We start from the raw sequence: 17500 nt of genomic DNA on the forward strand, positions 1-17500 counted from the left end.
GTAGTTTTTGTGTTACCCAGATCCTGGGTCAGACGTAACAACCCAGTGTTTGTGTAGTTTTTGTGTTACCCAGATCCTGGGTCAGACGTAACAACCCAGTGTTTGGGTAGTTTTTGTGTTACCCAGATCCTGGGTCAGACGTAACAACCCAGTGTTTGGGTAGTTTTTGTGTTACCCAGATCCTGGGTCAGACGTAACAACCCAGTTTTTGTGTAGTTTTTGTGTTACTCAGATCCTGGGTCAGACGTAACAACCCAGTGTTTGGGTAGTGTTCTTGTGTTACCCAGATCCTGGGTCAGACATAGCAACCCAGTGTTTGTGTAGTTTTTGTGTTACCCAGATCCTGGGTCAGACGTAACAACCCAGTGTTTGTGTAGTTTTTGTGTTACCCAGATCCTGGGTCAGACGTAACAACCCAGTTTTTGTGTAGTTTTTGTGTTACTCAGATCCTGGGTCAGACGTAACAACCCAGTGTTTGTGTAGTTTTTGTGTTACCCAGATCCTGGGTCAGACGTAACAACCCAGTGTTTGGGTAGTGTTCTTGTGTTACCCAGATCCTGGGTCAGACATAGCAACCCAGTGTTTGTGTAGTTTTTGTGTTATCCAGATCCTGGGTCAGACATAGCAACCCAGTGTTTGTGTAGTTTTTGTGTTACCCAGATCCTGGGTCAGACATAACAACCCAGGGATTGGGTTATTTATCGGTGGCTTTTTGTCCGCTCAAGCACAAGAAGTGTGAAAGTTTAGTTTAGTATCCGAGTGTTAGTTTTAGGCCTGATCTGTGTGTTTGTGTCGTCATTACGACTGCATCATGTGACTGAGATCCTGCGGTTTGGCAGAAGTTCAGAGTCGATGTTCAGCTAATGGAGCTCAAGACGAGAAACTCTTTAAGCCTGCAGAGAGCGATGTGTGTTTGACCTCGCATTTAATCCGTGTTAAACGAGAGGCCGAAGCAGGACTCAAACCATCATCAGCGGTTTCGAGTTTATGAGCCTGAATCTCAGATGGAGTCGCTCATGCAGATTCCTGAAGCTGAAGTGATGCTCGCTCACAGTAAACACACACTCCATTGAGTCCAGATCCAGATGTTGAGAAGCTCATAACAGCTCTACTGCTCTTCATCAGCTTCATCTGTCTCTTAAACTCTTCACTGGGAGTCTGATCTCACACAGCTGGAGAAATGAACAATCCCACAGACACACTGAGATTATGACCATGATCCTCTGCTCTCTTAACTTGTGTGTGTGTGTGTGTGTGTGTGTGTGTGTGTGTGTGTGTGTGTGTGTGTGTGAGTGTGTGTGTGTGTGTGTGTGTGTGTGAGTGTGAGAGAGATGGGTAGGTTTAGGGGGTGTGTGTGTGTGTGTGAGAGTGTTGCTGTGTGTTTCATTGGTGGCTTTCAGCTCATTGCCATGTGGTTGCTAAGGTGTGTGTGTGGTTGCTTGGTGGTTTAGTTCTGGCACTATATATCCTTTACAAAAACACGGTCGAGTCGTTTCATCAGCGCTTGTACACTAACTGTGAGTTTCTCATTAATGCTGAGGGATTCCCTTCGGCTCTGTGTTCTCCTGCTTTAATGTTTTCCCCTGGGAATCTCCACAGGAAGGCGGATCCGGATAAGGCAGATCCAGTGTGTGTTGTGCTGCCAGTGAAAAGCTTGTGGTCGCACACACACCCTCTCAGAGTAACCGAAGACGGCTGGGTTTGTTAACCTGAAACGGGAGCTCTGCTTTGTGTTTCCGACTCTTTATTTCCCCTGGTTTGGTTCGGATGCCGTGGGAGAGACAGTGGGAGAGACAGTGGGAGAAACAGTGGGAGACACTGGGAGAGACAGTGGTAGAGACACTGGGAGAGACAGTGGGAGAAACAGTGGGAGACACTGGGAGAGACAGTGGGAGAGACACTGGGAGAAACAGTGGGAGAGACACTGGGAGAGACAGTGGGAGAGACAGTGGGAGAGACACTGGGAGAGACAGTGGGAAAGACACTGGGAGAACAGTGGGAAAGACACTGGGAGAACAGTGGGAGAGACACTGGGAGAACAGTGGGAGAGACACTGGGAGAGACAGTGGGAGAGACACTGGGAGAGACACTGGGAGAACATGGGGGAGAGACACTGGGAGAACAGGGAGAGAGACACTGGGAGAACAGGGGGAAAGACACTGGGAGAACAGTGGGAGAGACAGTGGGAGAGACAGTGGGAGAGACACTGGGAGAGACAGTGGGAGAGACACTGGTAGACACTGGGAGAGACAGTGGGAGAGACACTGGGAGAACAGGGGGAGAGACACTGGGAGAACAGTGGAGAATGGGGGGGAGAGACACTGGGAGAACAGGGGGAGAGACACTGGGAGAACAGTGGGAGAGACACTGGTAGACACTGGGAGAGACAGTGGGAGAGACACTGGGAGAACAGTGGGAGAGACACAGGGGGAGAGACACTGGGAGAACAGTGGGAGAGACACTGGTAGAGACAGTGGGAGAGACACAGGGGGAGAGACACTGGGAGAACAGTGGGAGAGACACTGGGAGAACAGTGGGAGAGACACTGGGAGAGACAGTGGGAGAGACACTGGGAGAACAGGGGGAGAGACACTGGGAGAACAGGGGGAGAGACACTGGGAGAACAGGGGGAGAACAGTGGGAGAACAGGGGGAGAACAGTGGGAGAACAGTGGGAGAGACACTGGGAGAGACAGTGGGAGAGACACTGGGAGAACAGTGGGAGAGACAGTGGGAGAGACACTGGGAGAGACAGTGGGAGAGACACTGGTAGACACTGGGAGAGACACTGGGAGAACAGTGGGAGAGACACTGGGAGAGACAGTGGGAGAGACACTAGGAGACACTGGGAGAGACAGTGGGAGAACAGTGGGAGAGACACTGGGAGAGACACTGGGGGAGACACTGGGAGAGACAGTGGGAGAGACACTGGGAGACACTGGGAGAGACACTGGGAGACACTGGGAGAGACACTGGGAGAACAGTGGGAGAGACAGTGGGAGAACAGTGTGAGAGATACTGGGAGAGACACTGGGGGAGACACTGGGAGAACAGTGGGAGAGACAGTGGGAGAGACACTGGGAGACACTGGGAGAGACACTGGGAGACACTGGGAGAGACACTGGGAGAACAGTGGGAGAGACAGTGGGAGAACAGTGTGAGAGATACTGGGAGAGACACTGGGGGAGACACTGGGAGAACAGTGGGAGAACATCTGAGTTTATCTGCGCTGGTTTGTGGGACTATGATTGGATTCTCCATGGTGGAATAAAATCCCATTATATGTGTGGCGCCTGCGGTCGGAGCGTCTGGATTATGATCCTGCAAGACAGTGATAAACACAGCATCCTCCTCACACACACACACACACACACACACTGAGGCGTTTCTGGGATGTTGTTTCCACAGGCCTGAATTATACACTGTACTTACAACTGACAACTGGTGACGATATCAGAGTTAATGTCGCTCGTTAAGACAGTCAAACCACAAATTATTCAGACACCAGATATAATATTTGATATTGTTTCACTAGTGTGATCAGGACACTATAGTTCATTTATGTAAGTGAGGAGAGCAAAATAAAGTAAACTGTGGCATATTATACCCAAATATTCTAAAATTTGGGACCAAAAATTATTGTTTTGCTGAAGTGTGTTTTCTTTAATTGCTAATGCTCTTTTTACACACAGACTGAACACAATGAAGCATTGCTTGGTCACTGGTTGAGCTAAACTGGTATTATCTAATTGTGTAGTTAAATTTAACAGCTGACAGATATTCAACATAATTCATGTGTGAGACAGTCTAACAGAAGGACGGACAAAACCAGTCAAATATCAGCTGAGTTCTGCTCACATTTCATTACCATTTTCTAAACTATAGCGAATAAACTGATAATGTGAGAAATGTTGAAGGAGTCTGGATAAAGTTTGGTTTGACTGTAAACCTGTGGATAAATACACACACACACACACACACACACACACAGAATCACAGACTGCTCTGGCACATTGATCTCTACAGTGAATCTGTCTCAGTTCATCACAGATATGGAGAGCAGGAGTGTGTCACGGATGACAGAAGAGAGCAGATGTATAGGCCGAGGTGTTCAGATCGCTGTTTGTGTGTGTTTCCAACGAGTGCTGAATGTAATCAGGCCGGAGGAATCCTTTGAAACACTAGTTACAGATTCTCCAGACTTCATTTGCATGATAATCATCAGAAGAAGGAGAAGCTAAAGAGCGTTTGAAGCCATGCAAGGTTAAGCGATTCAGTGGAAATCTGGCTTGTTCTTCAGCTTTTGTGCTGGAGTGTTTTTACAGCAGCGTCTGACTGATGAAAGCGTGAGCTGATTTAGCCTCGACTCTCGGGGACGTTTACGGCCGGCGCTTTGTTCACGGAGAACAGAGGAAATGATGGAATGTCTCTCAGCGCTTGCCGTAGACACTCACGCTGAGCCGCAGTTGTTCCTCTGACAGTGAAATATGTGTCTCACATTGATGATGTCAGCGTGTCAAGAGTCTCTTACAGTGTGTGTGTGTGTGTGTGTGTGTGTGTGTGTGTGTGTGTGTGTGTGTGGTTGTTGCCATGGTGACATGAAGAAATTCAAACAGAAAGAGTTAAAGAAGCAGTGAAATCATTGACAGATTTAAGTCGAGCAACTCAAGTTAGATGTAATGATTTGCCCCTGACACACACTCTGAAGTGTAACTGGATGTGTTGTTGAGTGTGAGCCGGAGCGATCAGGTCCAGACGCTCGGCATGCTGGGATCTGTATTGTTGGGGGCCGAGAGTGTGGGGTCCGGGGGTCAGAGGTCACGGACCTCCTCCTGCTCATGTCACGGTCAAAGTCTCTCATCAATGGCACAAAGCATTTCACCGTGCCGTAAAGCAGACACTGGAGCCCGGCGTGACATGACGGCTGTTTATCATGAGAAAGAGCTGACGCTGTGGGTCTCCAGCTCGCATCATTGTACTTCCTGTCCTCTGCTGATTGGCTGGCGTTGCGATTGGCTCTTGCTGATTGGTCGAGCTGGGCCGCATTAAGCGTGAAGAGGAAGCAGATTCTTGGCTTTTGGCATGTGAAGCGCATTCAGAAACATTCCTGATTAGTTCTGATAGACGTCCAGTACAGGAATATTTCTGGAAACAGAGGAAGGATCTACTAAGGCTACATTAATCCGGATATTAAGATGCGTTTTCAAACGAAAACATATTAGTGTGGACAAGGCCTAATAAACATAGTAATTTAGTAAATGACTGGTTCTGGTTGGTGATTTGAGTTGAATTAGAGCTGATCTGTGAGTGACCATCTTCAGTACAGACTTGGTTGCTTGTAATAACTGGCGTCTGATGTTGATTGATTCCTGACAGCTGTCAATCACAGACACACGGGCTGAAAGGGTTAACAAGGCCTTCAGTGCTCATAATAGCTGTTTTCTGGAGCAGGGTTTAAAGTAAACAGCTCTTGAGCTCGGTCTGACCAGTCTGTTGGTCTAACTAATCTCTGCTGATTAAACAGTGAAGGAGTTACTAGTCCACTTCAGCTTCATGACGGGCACGAGAGTGGCAGTGTTTCCCATGATACTGTGTGCTTGAGATGGGCTAGTAGTGTTTCCTGCTCTGATTGGCCCGTTCTGCAGCGCTAATCAGGGAATATGAGCCTCCGCAAAATATAATATCCACAGCATATGTTTGCTCTGTCCTCGCTGACTGAACACAGAAACTGACATGGAGCACAGCGTGACAATCAAATTTACCAATGAATCGATGGAATGAATCACCTATGATGAGTCATTGAATCAGCTTAGATGATTCATTGAAGCAGCTCAGATGACTCACTCACTCATTGAATCAACTCTGGTGACTCACTCATTCGCTGTATAAGCACAGATGACTCATTGAAATAGTTCATATGACTTACTAAATCATTTTAGGTGACTTGCTGAATCAGATCATATGAATCATTGAATCATTTTAAGGCCAATTTACACTGAACTGACAGACAGCAAGAGACGGCAACACACACACACTCTGCTGGTTTTGTCGGATCAGTGCGTTATCCCTGTCGGTGTGTTGCCATCTGTCTGAGCTTGAACATGCTGAATCAGAATTAAAATGTCTGAAAGTGACGTGCTGTAATCTGCTGACTGTTGAATTGGCCAGATAACTCATTGAACCAGTTGAGATGACTCACTAAATCAGCCCAGTTGACTCACTGAATCTGCTCAGATGACACACTGACTCACTGAACCGTCTGATTTGAGAGCTTTTACGCTTGTAATATTACTGTAAAACATCCAGAGTCACTCAGAAATGACTCTAAACCCAGCTGGTTGTTTAATGCGAACACTGGATCTCATGTGAGATGCTTCAGTCTGAGCGGTGTGATTCTGCTGACGGTGAGTGATGGTGTGTGTTCACGTCTGACTGCATCTGCATCTGCTCTTTATTAAACTCAGTGAGTCATTATTCATGTTGATGGTGTCAGACATATTCATGCATAATATCTCTGCTGTTCATTCAGCTCTCAGTGATCAGTGAATATGCAGATCTCTGCGTGTGCGGACTCGTGCTGACACACGCCGTTTCAGAAGTACTAAAGTTTAATCGCCGTATCATGAGCTAGCTAGTCTTGTTGTTGAAGTTATTTGTCACAGAGATGGGATTGTTTTCCAGGTTAAGCTTCACATGAACTGTGACGCGCTCCACATTCAGAGAGTGTTTTAGTCCGATCGATAACACAAAGCTTTTACCCCTGAATCCGTCCACACACACACACATCTGCTGTGAGAGAGAGTATAGGAAATCAATGCTGGACAGAAAATGGACCGATACACAGAGACAGAGTGGAAAACTCATTCCTGAACCGCCGACAGCCTGCAGAACATTGCTTTAGTTCAGATGTCACTGATATTACACTGTTTCACAGAAACCAAGGCAAATCATGTTTGTTGTCCAGTTACTGCAAATGAGTGAATGATGAAGAATCCAATAAAACACACTTCCCTCATTCAGACGGTCTCAGGAAGTCGTTCACTCCAGCAGGATTCAGGTTTCGTATCGTTACACCTGCTTTATGTCACGTGATCTTCAGTTCCACCTCTCATGACAACAGAACAAACCACAGACAATAAGAACTGATGTTTGCATGAGGAGAGGATGTGTGTGTGACAGTGAGCTTTGAGAATCAGATTCCCAGGTAATGAACGAGCTGATGTCTGACAGATGCACACATGTAAATAATTACTGCATGCGTTTGAATATTCATGAGCAGTGGATCAGTGTTTCTGAGGCTAGCACATGAAAGCGAACCTGTGCCTTGATCTGAGTCCCACCTCAGCATCTGCGTTCATCACAGCTCCTTTAATGATCATCGCTGATCCTGCGAGCGGCACAGATGTTCGTCAGCGCAGATACAGCGTTTTAGATTTGGGTTTGTTTTTTTAGTATCAATATTATACTTGTCACGTTTAGTTTGTTTTTGTTCTGGACTCTAAGTTGCTTCTTGTGGTTTCTGTTTTCCTGCGTTCCCTTCTACATTTGTCGTCATGGCGATTCATTATGTTCTCTATTAGTGCACACCTGTTTCTAATTATGTTTGTTATCTTGTGTATTTAATGGGGGGGGGGGGGGGGTGTTATATTAAAGTTATATTATATTTTGTTATATTAAAGTTACGCATTTATTTGCACCCTATCTTTCTTCCTCGTCTTCCTTTGTGGACCTACAGTGACTCATCACTGTTTGGAAAAGTTGCCTTGGCCTCTATAGCTGAAATAAAATAAGTTCAAGATTTTTATTTTATTTTATTCAGGTTAATGTTTATTTTCCGTGAAGTAACAGAAATGCTTTTAGCTGTAGTGGTGATAATAGCCCTGGATGTGAGACGGCAGTGGGCGGCACTTCTCACACGCTCTGTCTCTCTCTCTGTGTCTGTCTCTTTTAAAGTCCCACAGCCATGGAAACAGTCCCATTCATTCTTCTGTGTGTGTGTGTGTGTGTGTGTGTGTGTGTGTGTGTGTGTGTGTGTGTGTGTGTGTGTGTGTAAAGGGGCCAGGTCGACCTCAGCCTGCCTTCCATCAGATTTGGGCTGTAAATCTTGTAAATATCCTTTCAGACGGGAACCATTGTCCTGGTTTAGAATCCTGGGCCGCTGAGTTTAATCCCACAGGATTGTGTTTCATTTTATCAGAGTGTGTTTTAATATGGAGGCGTCTCGTGTTCATTATCTCACACGTATTGTAAGATGCTCTGATAAAATCATTTCATATTGATTCAGAGTCTCCAATTCCCTGTTAAATTAACCCACATTCTCACTGTGGCGGCGAACAGACTCAGTCTGAATCAGCGCTGTTATCTAAAACTAACACCACAAAACATTTACGTTAGTTGAAATAAAATAAACGTTTGCTGAAATAAAATTATCCATTAAAAAAGCTTATATTATTTCAGCTAGTGTGTGTGTGTGTGTGTGTGACATGTTAACATGTTCAATACATCACGAGTGTCATTGATGTAGGACGCGGCGCAGGAATTGCTAATCAGCCGCTGTCTCGCACTGAATGATGTTGTTTTAATGGATATTAGTCGTGTTTGTGTGTTTGTAAACCGTGTCACCCAGACAACAGTAAAACAGACTTCAGCGGTGGTCCGAGGTTCGGCCCCTCTGTAGGGCACTCGACACACACTTACGAGCGTGCAGAATCCTGTGCATCTAGACAGCCAATCAGAGAGCAGCTCCATTCATGCTGGGAAATATGGTGCCCCAAAGACACACACACACACACAATCATACACACACAATCATACACACACACACTGCATTACTGTTTGTATCAGATGTTACTCTGTCTTATTACACGGCTCTGTGGAATACTTGATTCTGATTGCTCAATCGCTTCATCCAGCGATATGTTATTCCCAGATAACAACCGCTGAGAACAGAAACACAGGCTCATCCGGGCCTTTCTTTGTGGAAGTTTTTCTTTGTGGAAGTTTTGCATTTGGTGAGCTGATAAAATTATTTATTTATTTTTATAAAATAAAACTCAGTCGAATCAATATTTTGTGTACAGTTATTTGATTATGCCATCCAGTATCGTGGACTCGCTCTCTCTTGTTTCATACAAACGCAGCGGCGGCCATTTTGAGACTATTGTTTTGTACACTGTTGGATTATAAGATACAAACAGGTACGATTTTAAAACAATTTAATCTGAAATCAATATCTCTAATCTCCATAATTATTTGTGTGTTGAAATGCTGTGTAATAAGTGTTATGACTGTATACCGTATCTTTTAAATGTCCGTCTAGTTTGAACTCGCCCCTGAAACTGCTCTCTCCACGGAAACTTTGTGTTTAAAGTGCGTGTGTGTGTGTGTGTGTGTGTGTGTGTGTGTGTGATCTCAGAATAAACACGATGAAGACCTGATCCTGATCACCCTGTCGGGTTTATTCTGAGATAACAACTGGCTGGATGTTCATGATCCCTTACATAGTTCTCAGCTGCTTTGAAGTGCTGTATCAACTTTGTCTGAGATGTAAAATATGTGGAGCTGCTCGGAGAGAAATGAGAAATGTTTGAGTTCATATTGAGAAACACCTGAGAACATCAGAAGTGTGTGAGAGAGAGTGGAGCCAGTAACGAGTTCTGCAGTGGTCTCTGGGAGTCTGCGCTCTCGTCTCTGGGAGTCTGCACTCTCGTCTCTGGGAGTCTCTGCTCTCGTCTCTGGGAGTCTCTGCTCTCGTCTCTGGGAGTCTGCGCTCTCGTCTCTGGGAGTCTGCACTCTCGTCTCTGGGAGTCTCTGCTCTCGTCTCTGGGAGTCTCTGGGAGTCTGCGCATTTGTCTCTGGGAGTCTGCGCTCTCGTCTCTGGGAGCCTCCGCTCTCGTCTCTGGGAGTCTGCACTCTCGTCTCTGGGAGTCTCTGCTCTCGTCTCTGGGAGTCTGCACTCTCGTCTCTGGGAGTCTGCACTCTCGTCTCTGGGAGTCTGCGCTCTCGTATCTGGGAGTCTCTGGGAGTCTGCACTCTCGTCTCTGGGAGTCTCTGCTCTCGTCTCTGGGAGTCTCTGGGAGTCTGCACTCTCGTCTCTGGGAGTCTCTGCTCTCGTCTCTGGGAGTCTGCGCTCTCGTCTCTGGGAGTCTGCACTCTCGTCTCTGGGAGTCTGCGCTCTCGTCTCTGGGAGTCTCTGGGAGTCTGCGCTTTTGTCTCTGGGAGTCTGCGCTCTCGTCTCTGGGAGTCTCTGGGAGTCTGCACTCTCGTCTCTGGGAGTCTCTGCTCTCGTCTCTGGGAGTCTGCGCTCTCGTCTCTGGGAGTCTGCACTCTCGTCTCTGGGAGTCTGCGCTCTCGTCTCTGGGAGTCTCTGGGAGTCTGCGCTTTTGTCTCTGGGAGTCTGCGCTCTCGTCTCTGGGAGTCTGCGCTCTCGTCTCTTGTCTCTGGGAGCCTCCACTCTCGTCTCTGGGAGTCTCCACTCTCGTCTCTTGTCTCTGGGAGCCTCCGCTCTCGTCTCTGGGAGTCTCCACTCTCGTCTCTTGTCTCTGGGAGCCTCCGCTCTCGTCTCTGGGAGTCTGCGCTTTTGTCTCTGGGAGTCTGCGCTCTCGTCTCTGGGAGTCTGCGCTCTCGTCTCTGGGAGTCTTCGCTCTCGTCTCTGGGAGTCTCTGGGAGTCTGCGCTCTCGTCTCTGGGAGTCTGCGCTCTCGTCTCTGGGAGCCTCCGCTCTCGTCTCTGGGAGTCTGCGCTCTCGTCTCTGGGAGTCTCTGCTCTCGTCTCTGGGAGTCTGCGCTCTCGTCTCTGGGAGTCTGCACTCTCGTCTCTGGGAGTCTCTGCTCTCGTCTCTGGGAGTCTCTGGGAGTCTGCGCATTTGTCTCTGGGAGTCTGCGCTCTCGTCTCTGGGAGCCTCCGCTCTCGTCTCTGGGAGTCTGCACTCTCGTCTCTGGGAGTCTCTGCTCTCGTCTCTGGGAGTCTGCACTCTCGTCTCTGGGAGTCTGCACTCTCGTCTCTGGGAGTCTGCGCTCTCGTATCTGGGAGTCTCTGGGAGTCTGCACTCTCGTCTCTGGGAGTCTCTGCTCTCGTCTCTGGGAGTCTCTGGGAGTCTGCACTCTCGTCTCTGGGAGTCTCTGCTCTCGTCTCTGGGAGTCTGCGCTCTCGTCTCTGGGAGTCTGCACTCTCGTCTCTGGGAGTCTGCGCTCTCGTCTCTGGGAGTCTCTGGGAGTCTGCGCTTTTGTCTCTGGGAGTCTGCGCTCTCGTCTCTGGGAGTCTCTGGGAGTCTGCACTCTCGTCTCTGGGAGTCTCTGCTCTCGTCTCTGGGAGTCTGCGCTCTCGTCTCTGGGAGTCTGCACTCTCGTCTCTGGGAGTCTGCGCTCTCGTCTCTGGGAGTCTCTGGGAGTCTGCGCTTTTGTCTCTGGGAGTCTGCGCTCTCGTCTCTGGGAGTCTGCGCTCTCGTCTCTTGTCTCTGGGAGCCTCCACTCTCGTCTCTGGGAGTCTCCACTCTCGTCTCTTGTCTCTGGGAGCCTCCGCTCTCGTCTCTGGGAGTCTCCACTCTCGTCTCTTGTCTCTGGGAGCCTCCGCTCTCGTCTCTGGGAGTCTGCGCTTTTGTCTCTGGGAGTCTGCGCTCTCGTCTCTGGGAGTCTGCGCTCTTGTCTCTGGGAGTCTTCGCTCTCGTCTCTGGGAGTCTCTGGGAGTCTGCGCTCTCGTCTCTGGGAGTCTGCGCTCTCGTCTCTGGGAGCCTCCGCTCTCGTCTCTGGGAGTCTGCGCTTTTGTCTCTGGGAGTCTGCGCTCTCGTCTCTGGGAGTCTGCGCTCTCGTCTCTGGGAGTCTTCGCTCTCGTCTCTGGGAGTCTCTGGGAGTCTGCGCTCTCGTCTCTGGGAGTCTGCGCTCTTGTCTCTGGGAGTCTCCACTCTCGTCTCTTGTCTCTGGGAGCCTCCGCTCTCGTCTCTGGGAGTCTGCGCTCTCGTCTCTGGGAGTCTCTGGGAGTCTGCGCTCTCGTCTCTGGGAGTCTCCTCTCTCGTCTCTGGGAGTCTGCGCTCTCGTCTCTGGGAGTCTGCACTCTCGTCTCTGGGAGTCTCCGCTCTCATCTCTGGGAGTCTGCGCTCTCGTCTCTGGGAGTCTGCGCTCTCGTCTCTGGGAGTCTCTGGGAGTCTGCGCTCTTGTCTCTGGGAGTCTGCGCTCTTGTCTCTGGGAGCCTCCGCTCTCGTCTCTGGGAGTCTCCGCTCTCATCTCTGGGAGTCTCCGCTCTCGTCTCTGGGAGTCTGCACTCTCGTCTCTGGGAGTCTCTGGGAGTCTCTGGGAGTCTGCGCTCTCATCTCTGGGAGTCTGCGCTCTCGTCTCTGGGAGTCTCTGGGAGTCTGCGCTCTCATCTCTGGGAGTCTGCGCTCTCGTCTCTGGGAGTCTGCGCTCTCATCTCTGGGAGTCTGCACTCTCGTCTCTGGGAGTCTCTGGGAGTCTGCGCTCTCATCTCTGGGAGTCTGCGCTCTCGTCTCTGGGAGTCTGCGCTCTCGTCTCTGGGAGTCTCTGGGAGTCTCTGGGAGTCTGCGCTCTCGTCTCTGGGAGTCTGCGCTCTCGTCTCTGGGAGTCTGCACTCTCGTCTCTGGGAGTCTCTGCTCTCGTCTCTGGGAGTCTCTGCTCTCGTCTCTGGGAGTCTGCGCTCTCGTCTCTGGGAGTCTCCGCTCTCGTCTCTGGGAGTCTCTGCTCTCGTCTCTGGGAGTCTGCGCTCTCGTCTCTGGGAGTCTCCGCTCTCGTCTCTGGGAGTCTCTGGGAGTCTGCGCATTTGTCTCTGGGAGTCTGCGCTCTCGTCTCTGGGAGTCTGCACTCTCGTCTCTGGGAGTCTGCACTCTCGTCTCTGGGAGTCTGCACTCTCGTCTCTGGGAGTCTGCACTCTCGTCTCTGGGAGTCTGCACTCTCGTCTCTGGGAGTCTCTGCTCTCGTCTCTGGGAGTCTGCACTCTCGTCTCTGGGAGTCTGCACTCTCGTCTCTGGGAGTCTGCACTCTCGTCTCTGGGAGTCTGCGCTCTCGTCTCTGGGAGTCTGCGCTCTCGTCTCTGGGAGTCTCTGGGAGTCTCTGGGAGTCTGCGCTTTTGTCTCTGGGAGTCTGCGCTCTCGTCTCTGGGAGTCTCTGGGAGTCTGCACTCTCGTCTCTGGGAGTCTCTGCTCTCGTCTCTGGGAGTCTCTGGGAGTCTCTGGGAGTCTGCACTTTTGTCTCTGGGAGTCTGCGCTCTCGTCTCTGGGAGTCTGCGCTTTTGTCTCTGGGAGTCTGCACTCTCGTCTCTGGGAGTCTGCGCTCTCGTCTCTGGGAGTCTGCACTCTCGTCTCTGGGAGTCTCTGGGAGTCTCTGGGAGTCTGCGCTTTTGTCTCTGGGAGTCTGCGCTCTCGTCTCTGGGAGTCTCTGGGAGTCTGCACTCTCGTCTCTGGGAGTCTCTGCTCTCGTCTCTGGGAGTCTGCGCTCTCGTCTCAGGGAGTCTGCACTCTCGTCTCTGGGAGTCTGCGCTCTCGTCTCTGGGAGTCTCTGGGAGTCTGCGCTTTTGTCTCTGGGAGTCTGCGCTCTCGTCTCTGGGAGTCTGCGCTCTCGTCTCTTGTCTCTGGGAGCCTCCACTCTCGTCTCTGGGAGTCTCCACTCTCGTCTCTTGTCTCTGGGAGCCTCCGCTCTCGTCTCTGGGAGTCTGCGCTTTTGTCTCTGGGAGTCTGCGCTCTCGTCTCTGGGAGTCTGCGCTCTCGTCTCTGGGAGTCTTCGCTCTCGTCTCTTGTCTCTGGGAGCCTCCACTCTCGTCTCTGGGAGTCTCCACTCTCGTCTCTTGTCTCTGGGAGCCTCCGCTCTCGTCTCTGGGAGTCTGCGCTTTTGTCTCTGGGAGTCTGCACTCTCGTCTCTGGGAGTCTGCGCTCTCGTCTCTGGGAGTCTTCGCTCTCGTCTCTGGGAGTCTCTGGGAGTCTGCGCTCTCGTCTCTGGGAGTCTGCGCTCTCGTCTCTGGGAGCCTCCGCTCTCGTCTCTGGGAGTCTACGCTCTCGTCTCTTGTCTCTGGGAGCCTCCGCTCTCGTCTCTTGTCTCTGGGAGCCTCTGCTCTCGTCTCTGGGAGTCTGCGCTCTCGTCTCTTGTCTCTGGGAGCCTCTGCTCTCGTCTCTGGGAGTCTGCGCTCTCGTCTCTGGGAGTCTCTGGGAGTCTGCGCTCTCGTCTCTGGGAGTCTCCTCTCTCGTCTCTGGGAGTCTGCGCTCTCGTCTCTGGGAGTCTGCACTCTCGTCTCTGGGAGTCTCCGCTCTCATCTCTGGGAGTCTGCGCTCTCGTCTCTGGGAGTCTGCGCTCTTGTCTCTGGGAGTCTCCACTCTCGTCTCTTGTCTCTGGGAGCCTCTGCTCTCGTCTCTGGGAGTCTGCGCTCTCGTCTCTGGGAGTCTCTGGGAGTCTGCGCTCTCGTCTCTGGGAGTCTGCGCTCTCGTCTCTGGGAGTCTGCACTCTCGTCTCTGGGAGTCTCCGCTCTCATCTCTGGGAGTCTGCGCTCTCGTCTCTGGGAGTCTGCGCTCTCGTCTCTGGGAGTCTCTGGGAGTCTGCGCTCTTGTCTCTGGGAGCCTCCGCTCTCGTCTCTGGGAGTCTCCGCTCTCATCTCTGGGAGTCTCCGCTCTCGTCTATGGGAGTCTGCGCTCTCGTCTCTGGGAGTCTCCGCTCTCGTCTCTGGGAGTTTGCGCTCTCGTCTCTGGGAGTCTGCACTCTCGTCTCTGGGAGTCTCCGCTCTCATCTCTGGGAGTCTGCGCTCTCGTCTCTGGGAGTCTGCGCTCTCGTCTCTGGGAGTCTCTGGGAGTCTGCGCTCTTGTCTCTGGGAGTCTGCGCTCTTGTCTCTGGGAGCCTCCGCTCTCGTCTCTGGGAGTCTCCACTCTCGTCTATGGGAGTCTGCGCTCTCGTCTCTGGGAGTCTCCGCTCTCGTCTCTGGGAGTCTCCGCGAGTCTCCGCTCTCGTCTATGGGAGTCTCCGCTCTCGTCTCTGGGAGTCTCCGCTCTCGTCTCTGGGAGTCTCCGCTCGCCTCTGGGAGTCTTCGCTCTCGTCTCTGGGAGTCTGCACTCTCGTCCCTGTGAGTCTCCGCTCGTCTCTGGGAGTCTGCGCTCTCGTCTCTGGGAGTCTCTGGGAGTTTGCACTCTCGTCTCTGGGAGTCTCCACTCTCGTCTCTGGGAGTCTCCACTCTCGTCTCTGGGAGTCTCCACTCTCGTCTCTGGGAGTCTCCACTCTCGTCTCTGGGAGTCTGCGCTCTCGTCTCTGGGAGTCTCCGCTCTCGTCTCTGGGAGTCTGCGCTCTCGTCTCTGGGAGTCTCCGCTCTCTTCTCTGGGAGTCTCCGCTCTCGTCTCTGGGAGTCTCTGGGAGTCTGCACTCTCATCTCTGGGAGTCTCCGCTCTCGTCTCTGGCAGTCTGCACTCTCGTCTCTGGGAGTCTCCGCTCTCGTCTCTGGGAGTCTCTGGGAGTCTGCACTCTCGTCTCTGGGAGTCTGCACTCTCGTTTCTGGGAGTCTGCGCTCTCGTCTCTGGGAGTCTGCACTCTCGTCTCTGGGAATCTCCGCTCTCGTCTCTGGGAGTCTCTGGGAGTCTGCACTCTCGTCTCTGGGAGTCTCCGCTCTCGTCTCTGGGAGTCTCCGCTCTCGTCTCTGGGAGTCTCTGGGAGTCTGCACTCTCGTCTCTGGGAGTCTCCGCTCTCGTCTCTGGGAGTCTCCACTTTCGCTCAGTGTCTGAGGTGATGCAGAAACACTCAGAGCCGGATCGTGTTTCAGCTCGAGCTCTTTTGTGAACGAGAGGCATTATTGCGGGAGAATAGAGGCTCTGAAAGGGAGATCGCCTCCATTGTCACGGGCCGCAACCGTATAAGAGACGTCAAAAGACTTCCCTAATGACTGCAATAAACACTTTCCCATCATCAGCAGGACTCGTGCAACATCTGTGCAGGAGCTGATGGGAAGTGTCCTCAACTCAGTGTCAGATCACTTTTTATAGGTTATATAGTTAACCTAGCTGTAATTTGTATTGATATACAGTCATATGTTTGCTTTTTTATGCATTTGGCACTTTTATCCAAAGTTTGATTGAAATGCTTGATCTTATTACTTTTTGTTCAAATGTTATTTTTGAGAATCTGTTCAAAGGCTCTATATGAAATAATGTTTATTATTGATGTTACTATTATTTTTGACTTGCACTGTATTTGTATTTTAGTTGATGCATGCCCTGCATGTTTGAGCTACAGGAAAGACACTTGTTTGTAACTTCATGAGAGTAAACATCAGAATGTCAGTGATGTATAGCAGTAACACACACATGGACTGCTGCACACGAGGCCAGGAAATGTTTAACCTCCATTGAATCAAAGACAAAAGATAGATTTAATCCTGCGGTGAGGGGCGGGACTCTCTCTTTCTGGCTCTCTCTCGCTCTCTCTCTCTCTGACTGATGCTGAACGTGTGTGTGTGTGTGTATGAGTCTCACCGGAGGCTTCAGTATGTGACCAGTCGCTGCTGCTGGAGGTAAAGTCTTTCATTGATCAGCGTTTGTGTTGTTGAGGTGAACACTGATGTAGAATGTGTGTGTTGTTGAGAATGTGTGTGTTGTTGAGGTGAACACTGATGTAGAATGTGTGTGTTGTTGAGAATGTGTGTGTTGTTGAGGTGAACACTGATGTAGAATGTGTGTGTTGTTGAGAATGTGTGTGTTGTTGAGGTGAACACTGATGTAGAATGTGTGTGTTGTTGAGAATGTGTGTGTTGTTGAGGTGAACACTGATGTAGAGTGTGTGTGTTGTTGAGAATGTGTGTGTTGTTTAGGTGAACATTGATGTAGAATGTGTGTGTTGTTGAGGTGAACACTGATGTAGAATGTGTGTGTTGTTGAGAATGTGTGTGTTGTTGAGGTGAACACTGATGTAGAATGTGTGTGTTGTTGAGAATGTGTGTGTTGTTGAGGTGAACACTGATGTAGAGTGTGTGTGTTGTTGAGAATGTGTGTGTTGTTGAGGTGAACATTGATGTAGAATGTGTGTGTTGTTGAGGTGAACACTGATGTAGAATGTGTGTGTTGTTGAGGTGAACACTGATGTAGAATGTGTGTGTTGTTGAGGTGAACACTGATGTAGAGTGTGTGTGTTGTTGAGAATGTGTGTGTTGTTGAGGTGAACACTGATGTAGCATGTGTGTGTTGTTGAGGTGAACACTGATGTAGAATGTGTGTGTTGTTGAGAATGTGTGTGTTGTTGAGGTGAACACTGATGTAGAGTGTGTGTGTTGTTGAGAATGTGTGTGTTGTTGAGGTGAACACTGATGTAGAATGTGTGTGTTGTTGAGGTGAACACTGATGTAGAATGTGTGTGTTGTTGAGAATGTGTGTGTTGTTGAGAATGTGTGTGTTGTTGAGGTGAACACTGATGTAGAGTGCGTGTGTTGTTGAGAATGTGTGTGTTGTTGAGGGTAACACTGATTTAGAGTGTGTGTGTTGTTGAGAATGTGTGTGTTGTTGAGGTGAACACTGATGTAGAATGTGTGTGTTGTTGA

General features: G+C 50.3%; 1 protein-coding gene across 5 annotated transcripts in view; it reads left to right on the plus strand.

The window, feature by feature from the left end:
* The window catches only part of nrcamb (neuronal cell adhesion molecule b), a 76685-nt gene that overhangs the window by 9734 nt on the left and 49451 nt on the right, over positions 1-17500 (plus strand). The gene's annotated exons all lie outside the window — the stretch shown is intronic.

The sequence above is a fragment of the Squalius cephalus genome (genome assembly GCF_949319135.1).
Source record: "Squalius cephalus genome assembly, chromosome: 23".
NCBI lineage: Eukaryota > Metazoa > Chordata > Actinopteri > Cypriniformes > Leuciscidae > Squalius > Squalius cephalus.